Source organism: Gastrolobium bilobum, unplaced genomic scaffold, assembly GCF_033153095.1.
Source record: "Gastrolobium bilobum isolate Gb01-03AN ecotype WA unplaced genomic scaffold, APGP_CSIRO_Gbil_v1 utg4022, whole genome shotgun sequence".
Lineage (NCBI taxonomy): Eukaryota > Viridiplantae > Streptophyta > Magnoliopsida > Fabales > Fabaceae > Gastrolobium > Gastrolobium bilobum.
This window is the reverse complement of record NW_026896777.1, coordinates 34650-51812: the sequence shown is the minus strand read 5'-3', so window position 1 is coordinate 51812 and position 17163 is coordinate 34650. Positions and strand designations below refer to the sequence as shown.

Below are 17163 nucleotides of genomic sequence, written 5' to 3'. Positions count from 1 at the left end.
TACCTTAGTAACATTAAGAGTGCGATTATTTATTTTAACTCCCGTCTGAGACCGCAAGATTAATTTAAATAATGGTTTGATCCTTATCAACAGTATCTCATACCCTCTCTTAACTTTAGGTTGACAACTCCTTGTCACTTAGTGGTGCATCACATGCAACCAACCTAGCACTATTACCCTAAGCACATAAGCCCGGCTGAGCCTGCAACTTATGCCTTAGTTAAGCACTAACCAGCACCCTAAGTGTCTCACACTTCTAATACTACTCTTGCTCAACGAAACAGTGGGTCCCAACTGAGTTGTGGAGCACCACTATTTAGAGGAGGTTTGAGTAATATTGGTGGTGGGAGGTAATCATGCGCTTAATAATTTATTCCTTTTAAGGGTTCCTTTTATTTAGGGTTTACTAAGTCTCATGAAACACATATGTATGTTATCATGCTAGTCGTAACCTATGTCAAACATCTATCGGTTTACACTAGTCGCAATTGGACGTGCATAATAAGGCATACAAACGCGATTTGTCCAATTCATGCATACTAGACGTCTTAAGTCATAAAAGCATACATCCGCGATACACTATCTCATGCATACTAGTCGTACAAAGCATACAAACATATAAAACACTTTTATTTGAGACAGTCATGGTGCTCGCGCATTCGTCCATCTTGCTTCTTAAGCCACGGTTGCTTGTCGTCTAAACGCCACTAGCCTAATTCTCTAATTACAAATAATTAAAGAAACTCCAAAACATCTTTGGAGGGACAAATAAATTACAAAATTCAAAATTCAAATTACACCTCTAATTTTAATAGAGCAAAATTACACTTTAATTTAAAAATTTGAAATTCAAATTTCGGGCACCATGACCATCCCCTTCCTTTTTGCACCTGAAAGGTTAAACAACTTTGCAAGCACAAGATATCAAATATCATAAAACATGTCCTTCACACGTCTCAACATTTTAACAATTAAAATATGATTACAAGAATCATGGTTCAAATTTTCTTAATTTTCTCTTAATGGCCGAATTATATAACAACTTTTATAATTCAAATTTTGTTAACTCTTTCTTAAAGAACACAAAATTAAACCATGAATGCAGCCATAAACCCTTTAATGGCCGAATCATATATGCATGTATATGATAAATTTTGTCACAAAAATTCATGCTATGCTCATGAAACAATTCATGGAGAAAAATAAGAAAACAATCAACGTACTCTAAGTACCCTTCATGGCCGAATCATCCCTTTCAAAAAGGTGTTTCCTTTTAAAACTTTCATAAAGAAAAAGAAACAAAACCATGACTACATATAGATATATGAACATAGCAATCACATTAACATGTTCATAAAAACAAAAACTTTAACAATTTAAAGCATTGTAATTCAAAATCCATATGCAAAAATTCAAGCTTTAAACCTTTAAAGATTTTTGACCGTGAAAAACAATTTTCACAAACAAGGTACCATCACCCGCCGATGGTAAAGCAACCGGGCTCTGATACAACTTGAAAGTTAAATGGCCTTGAAGGCCGAAGCATGTGAGAGGGAAAAACAAAATTTTCTCAAGCGGAATCACACATGCAATCAAGACTCATGCTTTAAGACAGCATGGTGTTACCTTTGTTTGTGATTCAAACACCAAGGAGATCAGTGTCAGGTTTAAAGGGTTCAAACCCTCTAACGTTGATCCATACCACCCTACGTCAAGATGCAAGAACTCTTCTTGAAAAGCCACCAATTGATCACCACAAAAGCTTGCTAGGCGTCCAATGTGTGAAGGAGGAGGCTAGGTAAAGGTGTTTAGAAGAGTGAAGTCTTCAGCATGAAAGCTTAACAAAAGTGGGGCATGGATGCTCTTAGAAAAGGCTAGGTTATTTTGTGAAACCTTAAGGAGAACTTCCCAAAGTGTGCGCCCAAGAGAGTGAGTGAATCAGAGTATTGAAATCAGATTTTTCACTTAAAATTCTGATCTAAGTGGTGCACAACTAGAGGAGAAAAAGGTGGAGTTGTTGCAATTCAAAATTCCCAACAACCTACCTTTGAGTCCTCATGAGACTAGGTCTTATCCTAGTCAAAATTCTGACCTAATGGCCATCATATGGCCAGCCATATGTGCGCCCCATTCAGCCCCAGAAACGGTCCAGATACGTTGAGCAGTTGCATTCATATTTGAACCAACTAGCTCACTGATTCTCTCAACAAACCAAATCTGATTTGGAGCTAATTTGGTTGACAAGATGACACTCACAACAACCAAAGTGGCGCCCCAAATTCAGCCTTGGATGTGATCAAAGATCTCTTCTTGATACTAGGGATTTGTTCCAACAAGATCTTATCTTATCCTTTTGTTATGGAACAACTTTTCATAGCCAATTCAAATTTGAATTCAAACATTTAAATTCAAACGTTCAAACATTTAAATTCAAAATTCAAAATTCAAATTCAAATTTCAAAATTCAAATTTCAAATTTCAAATTCAAATTTCAAAATTCAAATTTCAAATTCAAAATTCAAAATTTAAATATTTGATAATTAATTTAACTAATTAAATTAATTAGTAATGTCTTGGACCATTCAAGCCCATTACATGATCCATGCGCCCTTTTTCCTTTTAGGTAGGCTTCCAAACTTCTTCTTGGGCTAACAACCATTATTAGGCCTAATACCTTTAATGCTAGATCATCATGACAATAAGGTGTTAGTGTGTGACCCATTAGGTCCAACATAGCCACTGACATAAATGGGTTCGGGCTCAACAAGCCCACAACTCATTTAATGACAACACAGAGTACTAGCAATGCTTTGTTGCCCCAGAACTAGTTAGATTAATGACTTGATCATCCTATTACACATATTTGGTTTCCGTATGTATTTCCTTTCGTTTCGGTTACCTTCCCATTAAACCTAGGGTAAGGAAACGTATCAACCCTTGCGGTTTAGGGTAAGCTTTATTCGAAATAGGAATTGAATCTGAAAATATATTGTATATTCAAGTGTGTAAGTCTATACAAGGAGGCTCTCTATTTATAGAGACTAAAAGACCTAATGGGATGACCTAATGGGCCAAGCCCACAATCTAGACTATTCTAATAATATTAAATTAATATTATTTCTAACACTCCCCTTCAAGCTGGTGCGTATATATCAAAAGCTCCCAGCTTGTTACAAATATGATCTTTTCGGGGACCTCTAAGAGCTTTAGTGAATACATCCACAAGTTGATCATTGGAATTGACAAATACTGTCTCGATCTCCCTTGACTGGATCTTTTCTCTAAAAAAATCACAGTCACTTTCTATATGCTTGGTCCTCTCATGAAAGACTGGGTTAGAGGAAATATGCAAAGCGGCTTGGTTGTCACAAATGAGCTTCATAGGCCTTTGTTCACAGAGATGGAGTTCCTTCAGCAATTGTCTCAGCCAGATGAGCTCACAGGTTGCATTTGCCATTGCCCGATATTCTGCCTCCGCACCGGATCTGGCGACCACAGTTTGCTTCTTACTCTTCCAAGAGATCAAATTTCCTCCGAAGAGAACACAATACCCTGAGGTGGATCGTCTATCTGAAGGAGAACCTGCCCAGTCAGCATCTGAATAATTAGAGATCTCTGAACTCCCTTTATTTGTATATAATAAACCTCTTCCTGGCGCCTTTTTAATATATCGGAGAATTCTAATAACTGCATCCCAATGGGAGTCACTGGGAGAATCAAGAAATTGACTTGCAACACTCACTGCGAAGGAGATATCTGGTCTTGTCACAGTAAGATAATTCAATTTTCCAACTAGTCAGCGGTAGCGACTAGGATCTGGCAGTGGCTCTCCCTGCCCTGGTAATAACTTAACATTGGGGTCCATAGGTGTATCAATGGGTTTACAGCCTAACATGCCAGTCTCATCTAGGATATCCAGTGCATACTTCCTCTGACAGATGCAAATGCCCCGCCTAGACTGTGCAACTTCGATCCCCAAGAAATATCGAAGTCTGCCAAGATCTTTGGTCTGAAATTGATTGAATAAATGCTCTTTCAACTGATCAATCCCGGTCTGATCACTGCCTGTAATGATAATGTCATCAACATAGACCAGGAGATAAACGAACTGGCCAGAAGAGCTATGCCGGTAAAAGACAGAATGATCGGCTTTGCTTCTGATTAAGCCAAAGGATTCAACAACTGAACTAAAGCGGCTAAACCAGGCCCGAGGAGATTGCTTCAGGCCATATAAAGATTTCCGAAGTTTACATATCATTCCAGAACTCTCCCCCTGAGCAACAAAACCTGGTGGTTGCTCCATATAAACTTCCTCCTGCAAGTCACCATGTAGAAAAGCATTCTTAATATCAAGTTGGAGAAGGGGCCAGTGATGAATGGCGGCAAGGGCAAGAAACAGGCGAACAAAAGCCATCTTAGCAACAGGAGAAAAGGTATCCCCATAATCAAGACCAAAGATCTGTGTGTATCCCTTGGCCACTAAGCGAGCTTTAAGGCGATCAACAGTGCCATCAGGACCAACTTTAACTGTGAACACCCATCGACAACCAACAACAGACTTCCCGGGAGGAGCACGAACAAGATCCCAAGTGCCATTGGTGTGAAGTGCCTGCATTTCATCAAGCATTGCCTGGCGCCACCCTGGATGAGATAGTGCTTCACCTGTGGTTTTAGGGATGGAAACAGAAGAGAGACTAGAAACAAAAGTAAAATGTTGTGAAGAAAGTCTGTCATAACTCAAGAAAGAATAAATGGGATGAGGATTTCGAGTGGATCGAATACCTTTCCGAAGGGCAATGGGAGGAGTCTCTGATGGAGGATCCGGAGGAGAAGAGCTGATGGGAAAGGGCGATGAGTCATCAAGAGGCAAAGTCGGAGTAGGTGCAGGCTGACGACGCTGGTATGTGAGGAGAGGACGATCTGCAGGTATGGAGGTAATTGGTTGCTCCTCTGGAATAGGGTCACCTGCAGCTGGTAAAGACAAGTCAAGAAAAGGAACAGGAAGGACCTCATCAACCTGTGACACTGGAGCCGGAGTAGAGTGAAAAGGCTGCTGATCAAGGAAAGTGACATCAGCAGAAACGATATAACGCTTGAGATCAGGAGAATAGCAACGATACCGTTTTTGAAAACGGGTATACCCAAGGAAAATACATTTGAAGGCCTTGGATGTCAACTTGTCTTTACCTGGAGTAAGATCATGAACAAAACAAGTACAACCAAAAATATGTAAAGGCAGAGGATAAGAAGGTGCTCCGAAAAACAAAATACTGTGGGGAACATCATTATTTAGCACAGAAGAGGGCATGCGGTTGATAAGGAAACATGAGGTGATAATAGCATCTGCCCAAAAACGGAGTGGGACGTTCATATGAATGAGAAGAGTACGTGCAGTTTCAACTAGATGTCTATTTTTACGTTCAGCGACTCCATTTTGTTGTGGAGTGTGGGGACAGGTAGTCTGGTGTATCGCCCCATGTGTATCCAGAAATTTAGAAAATTCAAGAGACACATACTCTTTTGCGTTATCACTGCGCAAGATTTGAATAAAAGCACTAAATTGAGTTTTTATTTCTGCACAAAACTTTTGATAAATCGAAAATAACTCATTACGTTTTTTCATTAAATAAACCCAAGTGCAACGGGAGAAATCATCAATAAAGGTTACAAAATACTGAAAACCCAAAACTGACAGAGTCCGACTCGGACCCCAAATATCAGAATGAACAATAGAAAAGGGAGCAGCAGCTCTCTTATTGACTCTACTAGCAAAGGAAGAGCGAGTATGCTTTCCCTGCTGACAAGACTGACAATTCAAAGAATTAAGACCGGACAAAAAAGGAACCATATGCTGAAGCTTCGAGAGACTTGGATGACCCAGACGGCTATGGAGAAGCTCAGGAGACTCTGTGAGATAGCATGCAACTGGAGCAGAGGGTGCATGCAGATAGTAGAGACCTCGTGACTCACCGCCCGCTCCAATCGTCTTCCCCGTACTCGGATCCTGCATAGAAAAAGACTGTTTAGAAAAGGTGATAAAGCAAGAAAGAGAATGGGTCAATTGACTAACAGAAATTAAATTAAAAGGAATGCCAGGGATGTAATAAACAGAGGTTAAAGTCAAGAAGGGAGTTGGTTTGGCTTGCCCAATGCCACGAGCAGGAGCCTTGGTGCAATCAGCAAGAGTAACAGAGGGAAGATTATTAGAAAAGGTAAGGGAAGTAAAAAGATCCTTATTACCACAAAGATGATCAGTAGCACCTGAGTCTATTATCCAGGGTCCAAGAGACGATTGAGAAAAACAAGCAACATGATTACCAGTATCTGGAGCAGGTGGCTGAGAAGAACTCTTCTGGAGAAGGGCCTCATAGTCTGCAGCGGAAATAGTCACTGATCAGGTAGAGGGAGGCACAACATCTGTTTGAGCAAAGTTCATATGTGGTGGCTTCAAGTGAGGGTACTTTCTATAACAACGTTCTTCAATGTGGCCCAGATTTTGGCAATAATTACATCGAGGCCTTTGTCCTCGGCCACCCTGTCCATACGACATTGTCTGTCCGCGCCCGCCTGGGCCATATGATGTCATGGGCCCGCGACCGCCTTGTCCGTGGCCACGACCGCGTCCACCATTGTTCCAATTACCACGAGAGACTAAAGCAGCAGAATCAGACAAGAGAGCAGTAGAGTCAGTAGCTGGCACGTGTGCGGGGGCCACCTTATCTTGAAGATTCAGAAGGCGCTGAAAGGTCTGGGATATGCTGGGAATCTCAGTACTGGTTAGAATGTTCTCACGAACACTTTCTAATCTATCAGGAAGACCAGAGAGAGTCACAACCGTAAAGAGACGCTCCACTTGCGTCCTGTACACTGTAGCATCCGCAGCATGAGGTAACATAGCCAAAAATTCCTGCATCAAAGAACGAATTTTACCAACATAAACTTCCATACGAGCTTCGAGTGATTTGCACAAATCCATCATCTGGGAGACAATGGAATAAAGTTGCTGAATATCATTGGTGTAGAGGTTTTTGGCTTCCGTCCACACATCATAGCAGATCTCAAAGGGAATGAAAATATTGAGAAGAGATGAATCAATGGATTGCCAAAGAATACTGAGGAGCTGAGCATCAACTTTCTCCCATTCAGTCATCTGATCTTTGGAAATATCAGTCTTCTTAGTGGTGAGATGTTTGTCATGGCCTTGACCGGTAAACCAGATCTTAACGGAGGTAGACCAGGTCTTGTAAGTGGCAGATTCGGTCAATTTCAGAGTTGTGATAGATGGAATAGCACTTGAAATGATGCCGGAAGAATGTTTACTGGTTCCTTCCATCAGGAACAGCGATCAGACAACCAAAAAATTGTAAAAATCACGCGAAAAAAGAACAAAGTAGCGACTTTTGCACTGGAAACCCTCGAACGGAAGAGACCCACAACGAACGGGCACCGGATCTGGAAGGAGGAGGCAGAGGCGAGCCTGTCTGCCTTGGTTTGGCCGGAAAAGGTGGCCGGAACAGTGCACACGCGCCGGAGAGAGGTGGCGCGTGAGGCCCACGCGCAGACGGCTGTGGTGGCGCGTGAGGCGGCCGTTTGGGACGGGTCTTGGACAGAAATGGTCGCCGGCGTGAGGGGATCCTGATCGCGTGGTTTCTCGCCGGAAAGGTGGCCGGAACAGTATTGAACAGTGACGGAACAGTGTTTCTGGCGATGTGAACAGTGTTTTCCAGTCAAATAATGAGGGAGGATGACGATCTGAGATCGAGAAAGGGTCTAACAATGTTCGGAGGGTTGAAAAAGGTTGCCGGTATGATGCACGGCAGTAAATAAGAAAGGAAAAGATAAATATGCGGAAGCAGAGCCCTCAGATCGAGAGCTCTGATACCAAATTGAATCTGAAAATATATTGTATATTCAAGTGTGTAAGTCTATACAAGGAGGCTCTCTATTTATAGAGACTAAAAGACCTAATGGGATGAACTAATGAGCCAAGCCCACAATCTAGACTATTCTAATAATAATAAATTAATATTATTTCTAACAATAGGGAATCTTCAATTTACTGACTCTAAAGGCAGATCATCTCATGATCTGTTTTACTATGCATAGATTCCCGAGTCCTTGTAAATGTCATCCCGATTTCTCCAGTTTACAGATAACCTAATCTCTCACAGAGATTTGACGAATTCCTTCAGCTTATCACCCTAGCCCTGTGCTCTTTCAGGACAAGCCCAACAGTGTACCTATGAGTCTCCATGTTTCAGGCAGACGAGGTATACAATCAAAGCATGCCTTCTAGAACTCAGTCTAGGTAATAACTTCTGATCTAAGGAAAGACATACCCAAATATAAAGAGACTACTCTAATGACACTATCTGTGAGATTTCCTCATAGAGTCTCTTTGTGGGTCTGTTCAGTGCGAACTATACCCTTATAGGTCCACCCACGACTTTAGCTAAGACATCTCCATATTTGTAGCACATGAGGTCTTTACCTTGTATTCAAATACAAGTAGATAAGTCGTGCTAGTCTTACCCGAGATCACTGATCCCCATTCTCAGTGTCTCTAGACTAGGAACCTAAAATTAGGAATAAACATGCGGTATCCTAGAATCCTCATGATCGTGATCTCATCACAGATACTCAGGAGATACCTGTTTTATTCCAAGGGGTTTATCCAGTTACTCATATAAAATATTAACAATAATATTGAGACAAAATATGAAACAGGATAAAGAATGCATTTCATTTATTTGCGACAATATAAATGGTCCACATATGTCCTAATCTAATCAAAAGATTGTCTCTATGACATCCATATCCTAACAATGGTGTTTTCCTTTCTAAGGCCCAGTATTAGCAATTTCAGAAATTGATGTCTCAACCTGCTGAGGCAACTAGTCATGTTGCTCAAATAGGTATGGCTTTCCATGTTGAACGTAGTAACCGTTGGATCCTTAATTCAGGAGCCTCTGATCACATGACAGGTAATGCAACCTTATTTTTCTCCTATACCCCTTACTATCACCCGTCATGAATAAGAACAGCTGATGAAAATTTCTCCACTATTGCGGGAAAGGGATCCATTAAACTTTCTGAGCATATTATTTTGACCTCAGTCCTTCGTGTTCCCTCTCTTACTTGTAACCTCATCTCTATTAGCAAACTTACTGCTGAGTTGCATTGTGTTGCTAAATTCTCTACAAATGCGTGTATCTTTCAGGAGCAGGACTCGGGGATGATGATTGGCAGTGCTAGAGAGGAAGAAGGGCTCTACTACTTTGAAGAGGATCTTTGTGAAAGGAGGATTTTTTCGAACCACTCTTTATGTTTATCAGATGATTGTAATGGTGTTTTGTTATGGATCGTAGGTTGGGGCACCCAAATTTTGTTTATCTTCAGAAGTTATTCCCTAACTTATTTATCAATAAAAAGACATTCCTTTCTTTGTGATATTTGTCAGCTTGCAAAGCATTCTCGTATCACTTATTCTCCTAAGAAATATCATGAATCTTCTCCCTTTACATTGATTCATAATGATATTTGAGGACCTGCTCGTGAAAAAAATGTCTCGGGTGCTCGTTGGTTTATTACTTTCATTGATGATCATTCTAGAGTATGTTGGGTATATCTCTTAAAAGATAAGTCTGATGTGGCATCTACTTTTAAAAACTTTCATGTTATGATTCAAACTCAATTTCAGACCTCTATCAAAATTCTGCAAACAGACAATGGCACTGAATTTTAATTCTGTTCTTGGAGATTACCTAAACCAGCATGGAATTATTCATCAAAGTTCTTGTCCTAACACCCCTCAACAAAATGGGGTGGCTGAAAGGAAAAATAGACATCTAATTGAAGTTGCTCGAGCTCTCTTATTCACGATGCATGTCCCTAAATATCTGTGGGGGGAAGCCGTCTTGACAGCCTCTTATCTCATTAATCGGATGTCTTCTCGGGTACTAAATTTTCATTCTCCTTTATTTTGTCGTACTAAATCTTTTCCCTCTTTCAGTGCACTTTCTTCTCTTCCTCCCAAAATATTTGGCTGTGTGGTTTTTGTACATATTCCTCCACCATCAAAGGTCCAAACTTGACCCTATATCTACTAGATGTGTCTTCATAGGATATTCCCCTAATCAAAAAGGTTATAAGTGTTACTCACCTTCTCTCCGTAAGGTCTTTGTTTCAATGGATGTTACCTTTTATGAGACACAATCCTTTTTTCCCCGACTTCTCTTCAGGGGGAGTTTACTGGTATGGATGAAGATAAGCCTGAGAAACCAAATGAAGTTGTTGTCTTACCTTGGCCTTTGGAAACAGGGAGAGTTATTGGGAAGGAAACAGGGGGAGCAACTATATTTGAGTCTAATGATCCTCCTTGTGATCCTCCCGGTCCTTGTGATCCTCCTGGTAAATGGGGAAAATTCTACAGCAGACTGCCAGGATCCTGACTCGAGTCCTTGCTCTAGCAACCCACTTGAATGCACAGCCAACATTGATATGCCCATTGCTCTCCGGAAAGGTACTAGATCTTGCACTGCTCATCCTATTTCCCATTATATCTAATATGAGAAGTTATCTCCAGGTTTTCGTGCTTTCAACACTATGTTAGATAGTACCAGGATACCCAAAAATATCCAAGAAGCACTTGATGACCCAAAATGGAGGAACGCAGTATTAGAAGAAATGGATGCACTTATAAAAAATGAAACATGGGAGTTTGTGACACTACCTAAAGGAAAGAAAATTGTTGGCTGCAAGTGGGTGTTCACAATAAAATTTAATGCAGACAATAGCATCAATAAGTATAAGGCCAGATTAGTTGCTAAGGGATTTACTCAGACTCATGGGATAGATTATCAGGAGACATTTGCTCCTGTTGCCAAGCTTAACACTATCCGCGTTTTGCTATCTCTTGCCGCCAACCTTGATTGGCCATTGCAACAGTTAGATGTTAAGAATGTCTTCTTGAATGATGATCTACATGAGGATGTTTACATGGATCCACCTCCTGGTTTTGAAAAAGGGGATGGTTCTGTGTGCAAGTTGCAGAAGTCTCTCTATGGACTTAAACAATCTCCCAGAGAATGGTTTGGAAAATTTACTCAAGCTGTTAAGGGAAGAGGGTTCACCCAAGCTCAGACTGTTCACACTTTATTCTTTAAACACTCTGACAAAGGTAGAATTGCTATTCTCATCGTTTATGTTGATGACATAATTGTCACTGGTAATGATAGCGAGAAGATAACCTTTTTAAAAAAATGTTTAGCTGACCAGTTTGAACTAAAAGATCTTGGATCTCTCAAATATTTCCTTGCCATGGAAGTTGCTCGAAGTAAGGAAGGAATTTCTTTAACCCAGAAAAAATACATTCTGGACCTGTTGCAAGAAACAGGTATGGTTGGGTGCAAGCCAACAGAGACTCCAATTGAAGCTAATATCAAGATGGGAGTTGAGGACGGGGAAGATGTTGATAAGGAGCAGTACCAGAGACTAGTGGGGAAATTAATCTATTTGTCTCACACTCGTCCTGATATTGCTTTTGCTGTGAGCATGGTTAGCCAATTCATGCATTCTCCTAAGGGAAAACACCTTAGTGTTGTTTATAGAATTCTCAAGTACCTCAAAAACACCCCTGGTCGAGGAATTCTCTTTAAAAAGGGGAACAAAAGGATGTTTGAAATTTATACAGATGCAGATTGGGCTGGCTCTGCAATGGACCGAAGATCTACTTCAGGATATTGTACTTATGTCTGGGGAAACCTTGTGACCTGGAAAAGTAAGAAACAAACTGTTGTTGCAAGAAGCAGTGCAAAAGCGAAATTTCGGGCTTTAGCCCATGGTATTTGTGAAGGAATTTGGTTAAGAAAGCTTCTGGAAGAGTTGAAGATCTCTTATTCCCTACCTATCAGATTATATGTGATAATAAAGCTGTTGTCAGCATTGCTCAAAATCCTGTTCATCATGACAGAACAAAACATGTGGAAGTCGATCGTCACTTTATCAAAGAAAAATTAGAAGACGGTGGTGTATGCTTGTCATATATACCTACCAAGGAACAAACGTCAGATATTCTCACCAAAAGATTACATAAGCCGACCTTTGAGGATTTGATCAGCAAGTTGAGAATTAAACGAAAGTAAGATGAACTAGAGAGAGAGAGAGAAAGAGAAACTGAATATTATTGATCTGAAAAACTAACTGTGAATGTACACCGAGGTCACTATATAGACCTTCAGATTAAGCCTAATACAATGAGCTAGGTGGTTATGAGCTATCTAACTAACTCCTTAGAATCAGGAGCTGATTAACCAATTAATACAAGGGTGTGATCAGCTACTAAGTTGATGCACAGTAAGCTTTAACAGAAAGCAATGATCAACTACTAAGCTGATGCATAGTAAACTAAAACAGAAAGCTACAGTAAGCTAGCTATTCTCTAATATTCCCCCTTAAAGCTCAAGGAGGTTTGAGTAACAATGTGTGATCAAACACCTTGAGGCAGAAAAAGGCTTGGTAAAAGTGTCAGCTACTTGTAAAACAGCAGGAATGTGATGAACCACTAGGGACTTGGCCAAAACCTTTTCCCTGACAAAGAAGAGATCAAGTACCATATGCTTGGTTCTAGAATGGAGAACCGGATTGTGAGCAAGAGCAACTGTGCTCTGATTATCACAGTAAATAATTGGAACTTTGAAGGGAATGTGGAGTTCCTGCAATAGGGATTGTGCAAGGCTTCTGTACTCAGCCTCAGCACTTGAGCGAGCCACCAATGATTGTTTCTTAGCCCACCAAGATATAGGATTTGACCCAAGAAGAACACATGCACCAGAAGTGTATCTTCTATCATCTGGATCAGATCCCCAGTCAGCATCACAAAAAGCTACAAGAGACATTGGCTGCTGCAGTGAAGAAGGATGATACAGAAGGCCATATGTGAGGGTGCCTTTAAGGTAACGCAGAATGCGTTTGACAATTTTCCAATGCTCTTCAAGAGGTTGAGATAAGAATTGGCAGACTTTGTTGACACTAAAGGCAATTTCTGGCCTGGTGAGAGTAACATATTGGAGTGCTCCTACAACAGATCTGTAAAGAGAAGGATCAGAGATGTAGTTAGAACCATGTTTACTTAACTTGCAGCCACTTGGCATAGGAGAGGAGATGCCCTTAGCTTCAGCCATTCCAGCTTTGTGGAGAAGATCTCTAATATATTTTGATTGGCATAACATCAGTCTGCCATCAGAGAGGGATTTCACTTCAATGCCAAGAAACTAATCCAGATTGCCAAGTTGTTTCAAAGCGAATTTGGAGTTAAGCTGGTTGGTAAGCTGCTGAATGAAGTCAGAATTATTCCCTGTGATTATAATGTCATCTACATAGACTATAACATAGATGCAGATGCCTTTGGATCGAAGAAGAAAGAGAGAGGGATCACATTTGCTAGAAACAAATCCAAGATCATGAAGAGATGCTGAAAATTTTTCAAACCAGGCCCTTGGAGCATACTCTAGGCCATAAAGAGCCTTGTTAAGCTTACAAACTAGAGATTTGTCACAAACCTCAAAGCCTGGAGGTTGAGACATGTACACTTCTTCAATGAGCTCTCCATTAAGAAAGACATTATTGACATCAAGTTGTTTAAGAGGCCAGCCATGAGATAAAGCCAAAGTGAGGATGATTCTGACTGTAATGGGCTTCACAACCGGTGAAAAAGTCTCATTGTAATCAAAGCCAAGCTGTTGATGAAAGCCCTTGGCAACAAGCCTAGCCTTGTACTTATTGAGTGTGCCATCCGGATTCTCTTTGATTCGAAAAACCCACTTGCAACCAATGGGTTTTCGAGTGGCTGGCAGGGAAAGTAATTGCCAAGTTCCAGTAGCAATGAGTGCATCATACTCTTGTTGCATTGCTCGTGCCCATTTGGGATCAGCCAAGGCTTGTTTGGTGTTGGTTGGTTCAGTGTTGATGGTCAGAATTTCAGGGGCAGGACCTTTGGAACGAGTAACAATGCTGTGTGGAGATGAACAAGTGCCTAGTGGTGCTGGAGGTAAATACTCAGAACCAGAAGATGGTGGGAGGAGGATGAGGAAGGGAAAGGAGTGTGTTGTGAATGACCAGTGGATGGTGTGTTTGTGTAGGAAGTATTTTGAGAACTTGGAGTAGTGGAGGTGTGAGAAAGAGACTGAGTTGCCAAGAGTGAGGAGTGAGATGAAGATGGAGAAGCTGGATGTGGTAAAGTGTGAATCTCAACTGGAGATGTATCAGGAGCACTAGAATTTGTAGAGTTAGGACTGGAAGAAGAAGTAGGAGTATTATTGGTGAAGGAATTATGACTGGAGGCAGAATCAGAAGCAATAGGAGAAGGTACAGCAGGATTAGATTGTGGTAAAGACCAGGGAATAATTGTGCTAGAGTAAAAGGAGGTGGTAGATGGAGTTAAAGGTGTGGTATGGAAAATAGTGGAATATGGAAAACGAAATTCATTAAAAATGACATCCTTAGAGATGTAGATTCTGCCTTCAGAACTGAGGCACTTATAACCTTTGTGGCTGGGTGAGTACCCCAAGAAAACACACTCTTGAGATCTGAAATCTAGTTTGTTTCTGTTATATGGTCTGAGTAAAGGGAAACAAGCACATCCAAAGGTGCGCAGGAAAGGATAGTTAGGTTGTGTTTTGTAAAGTTCTATGTAAGGAACTTAGAAATGTAAAGAAGAGGTAGGAAGCCTATTAATGAGGTAGACAGCAGTGACAAAGGCATGATCCCAATATTTCAAAGGAAGAGTGGCATGAGCTAAAAGAGTTAAGCCCATGTCAACTATCTGCCTATGTTTGCGCTCAACCAAACCATTTTGATGGTGAGTGTGAGGATAAATTAATCGATGAATAACACCTAATTCAGAAAGAAATTTGGTGAAGGTTCTAAATTCACCTCCCCAATCAGATTGAACAGATTTAATGGTGTGTTGGAATTGAGTTTGTACAAATGTGTGAAACTGTTTGAAAGTATTTAAGGCTTCTGACTTTTTCTTGCGAGAGGATATATCCAAGTGAACCTTGTGGTGACATCAACAAATGTGATGTAATAGAAAAAGCCCTGTGATGATTGAATGGGGGCTGGTCCCCACAAGTCACTGTATATAAGGGTAAAGGGTACTGGATAATCAGTTGATGAAGGAAAGGAAGGTAAACGATGAGATTTCTCAATACAACAAGCAGAACAGAAATCAGATGTACTTTTATTATGAAACGGGATATTACATTGTGTAAGTACATTTTTTACAGCCTCAAAATGAGGGTGTCCTAACCTACAATGCCATAGGCTATATGAAGAAGTGCTCCTTGATACATCAGAATGGAGATTGTAACTATTACATGGACTATTTTTTGATACAGAATTACAAGAAGAAAGTTGTGTATTACTGGACAAAGAATTGCAGATAGGAGACTTGGGCAGAGGGGTTAAAGTATGTGCTCGAAGTCCTTGGAACTTATAGAGACCATCTTGACCAAGAGATCCTTCAAGTAAGACCTCCTGGGTCTCCTGTGATTTAACAAAACAGTGAGTAGGATGAAATTCAAAAAATACATGATTGTCCTTGGCAAACTGACTGACACTAATAAGATTCTTTGTTATTTTGGGAACAAGAAGAAGATTATGTAAGTGTAAGAGAGTGTGTGAATTAACTGGTGAAGTAAATGTAGTTGAACCAACAGAGTTAATAGGTAAACCTTGGCCGTTCCCAACAAAGACCTGATCAGGTTCAGTATACTGTTGATATTGCAACAAGTTGGCAGGTTCTGCAATGACATGATGTGATGCTCCCGAATCAGGATACCAGTCAAGAGCTAACTGGCCATTGGTGGAAGTGGAAAGTGCTCGTGGTGCTCCAGATTGTGATGAGAATCCAGTATAATGAGGTGCTGTATGAGAAGATGGTGCTGCTGAGTTCATGAATTGGGAACCAGGAGCAGAGTTGAAGGAATTCCAGTTGTTGTGATGAGCTGGAATCTGAGAGAGAGTGAGATTTGCTGTCGCCGGAAAGTTCGGTGGAAAGTTCGTGTGTGGTACTGTGGTGCTCGGAAACCGTGATTGAGTTTGCTGTGGAGGTGTGAAGTTGGAATTGTATCTCCACCAGCAGTTAGCCGCTTCGTGGCCTGGTTTCCGGCAAAGTTGACACGAGACGGTGAACCTTCCACCACCTCTGCCACCACGATACCGGCCACGACCACCGCGCCAACCACCGCGGAATGGAGGAAAGTATCCTCCTGCATTGATTCCTTGACCAAAGGATCCTTGTTGCAGTGTTTCAGGTCGTCTGTGATTCCCCTGTTCTTGAACGCCTGAAATAGGGGCTAACAGAGGTGCATTGTGAGCTACGTTGACGGAGTTGAGACTCAAAGAGCTGGAGTTGAACTTTGCAAGCATAGCTTCTTGAGCTAGAAGCTGTTTCGAGATCATCAAACGTGCTGGATTCTCTTCCTCTGAAGTAGGTAATGAACGAACCATAGTCCTCAGGTAAGCCTTCGAGTACAGTGCGTACCAGTTCACGTTCAGAGAGTGGTTCTCCTATGGCCAGTAAGACGTCACCAAGTGCTTTGACTCGTGCTATATACTCTTCGATAGTTTTGTCATCCTTCTTGATATTATGTAATTCAGAACTAACTTGATTGGCTTTTGCTTTAGTTTTGTCCCAGGCCTGATGAGACTGACGTACACCAAGGATTTTGTTGATGATTTCTTCATATAGCGTAGATTGCAGCCATGTGAGAAGCATCTTATCCGTTTTCTCCCACTCGATGAACTCTGGATTTACTTTTTCAACGACTCTGTCTTCTTCTGATAGAAACTTCACAGGAATTCTTGGATTAACCAAGAAACGTTCAAGTTGATGTGCTATAATGGGAGGTTCAACGATTTGCTTCCAGAGGAGGAAATTTTTGCTAGATAGCTTTACTGACATTTGAGTATTGAATAGTATAGATGATTTGGAGTCTCCCGAAGGATTTTGTGTAGCTGAAGAACTAGTATCATTAGAACTTTGTGTAGCGGATGCCATGGATGAGAGTAAGAAATGGATTAGGGCCCCAAGATTGGAGCTCTGATACCATAAACGAAAGTAAGATGAACTAGAGAGAGAGAGAGAGAGAGAGAGAGAAAGAG

At 41.0% G+C, this 17163-nt stretch overlaps 1 protein-coding gene across 2 annotated transcripts in view; it reads left to right on the top strand.

Annotated features, from left to right (window-relative positions):
- The window catches only part of LOC133301952 (DExH-box ATP-dependent RNA helicase DExH6-like), a 62870-nt gene that overhangs the window by 38895 nt on the left and 6812 nt on the right, over window positions 1–17163 (top strand). The gene's annotated exons all lie outside the window — the stretch shown is intronic.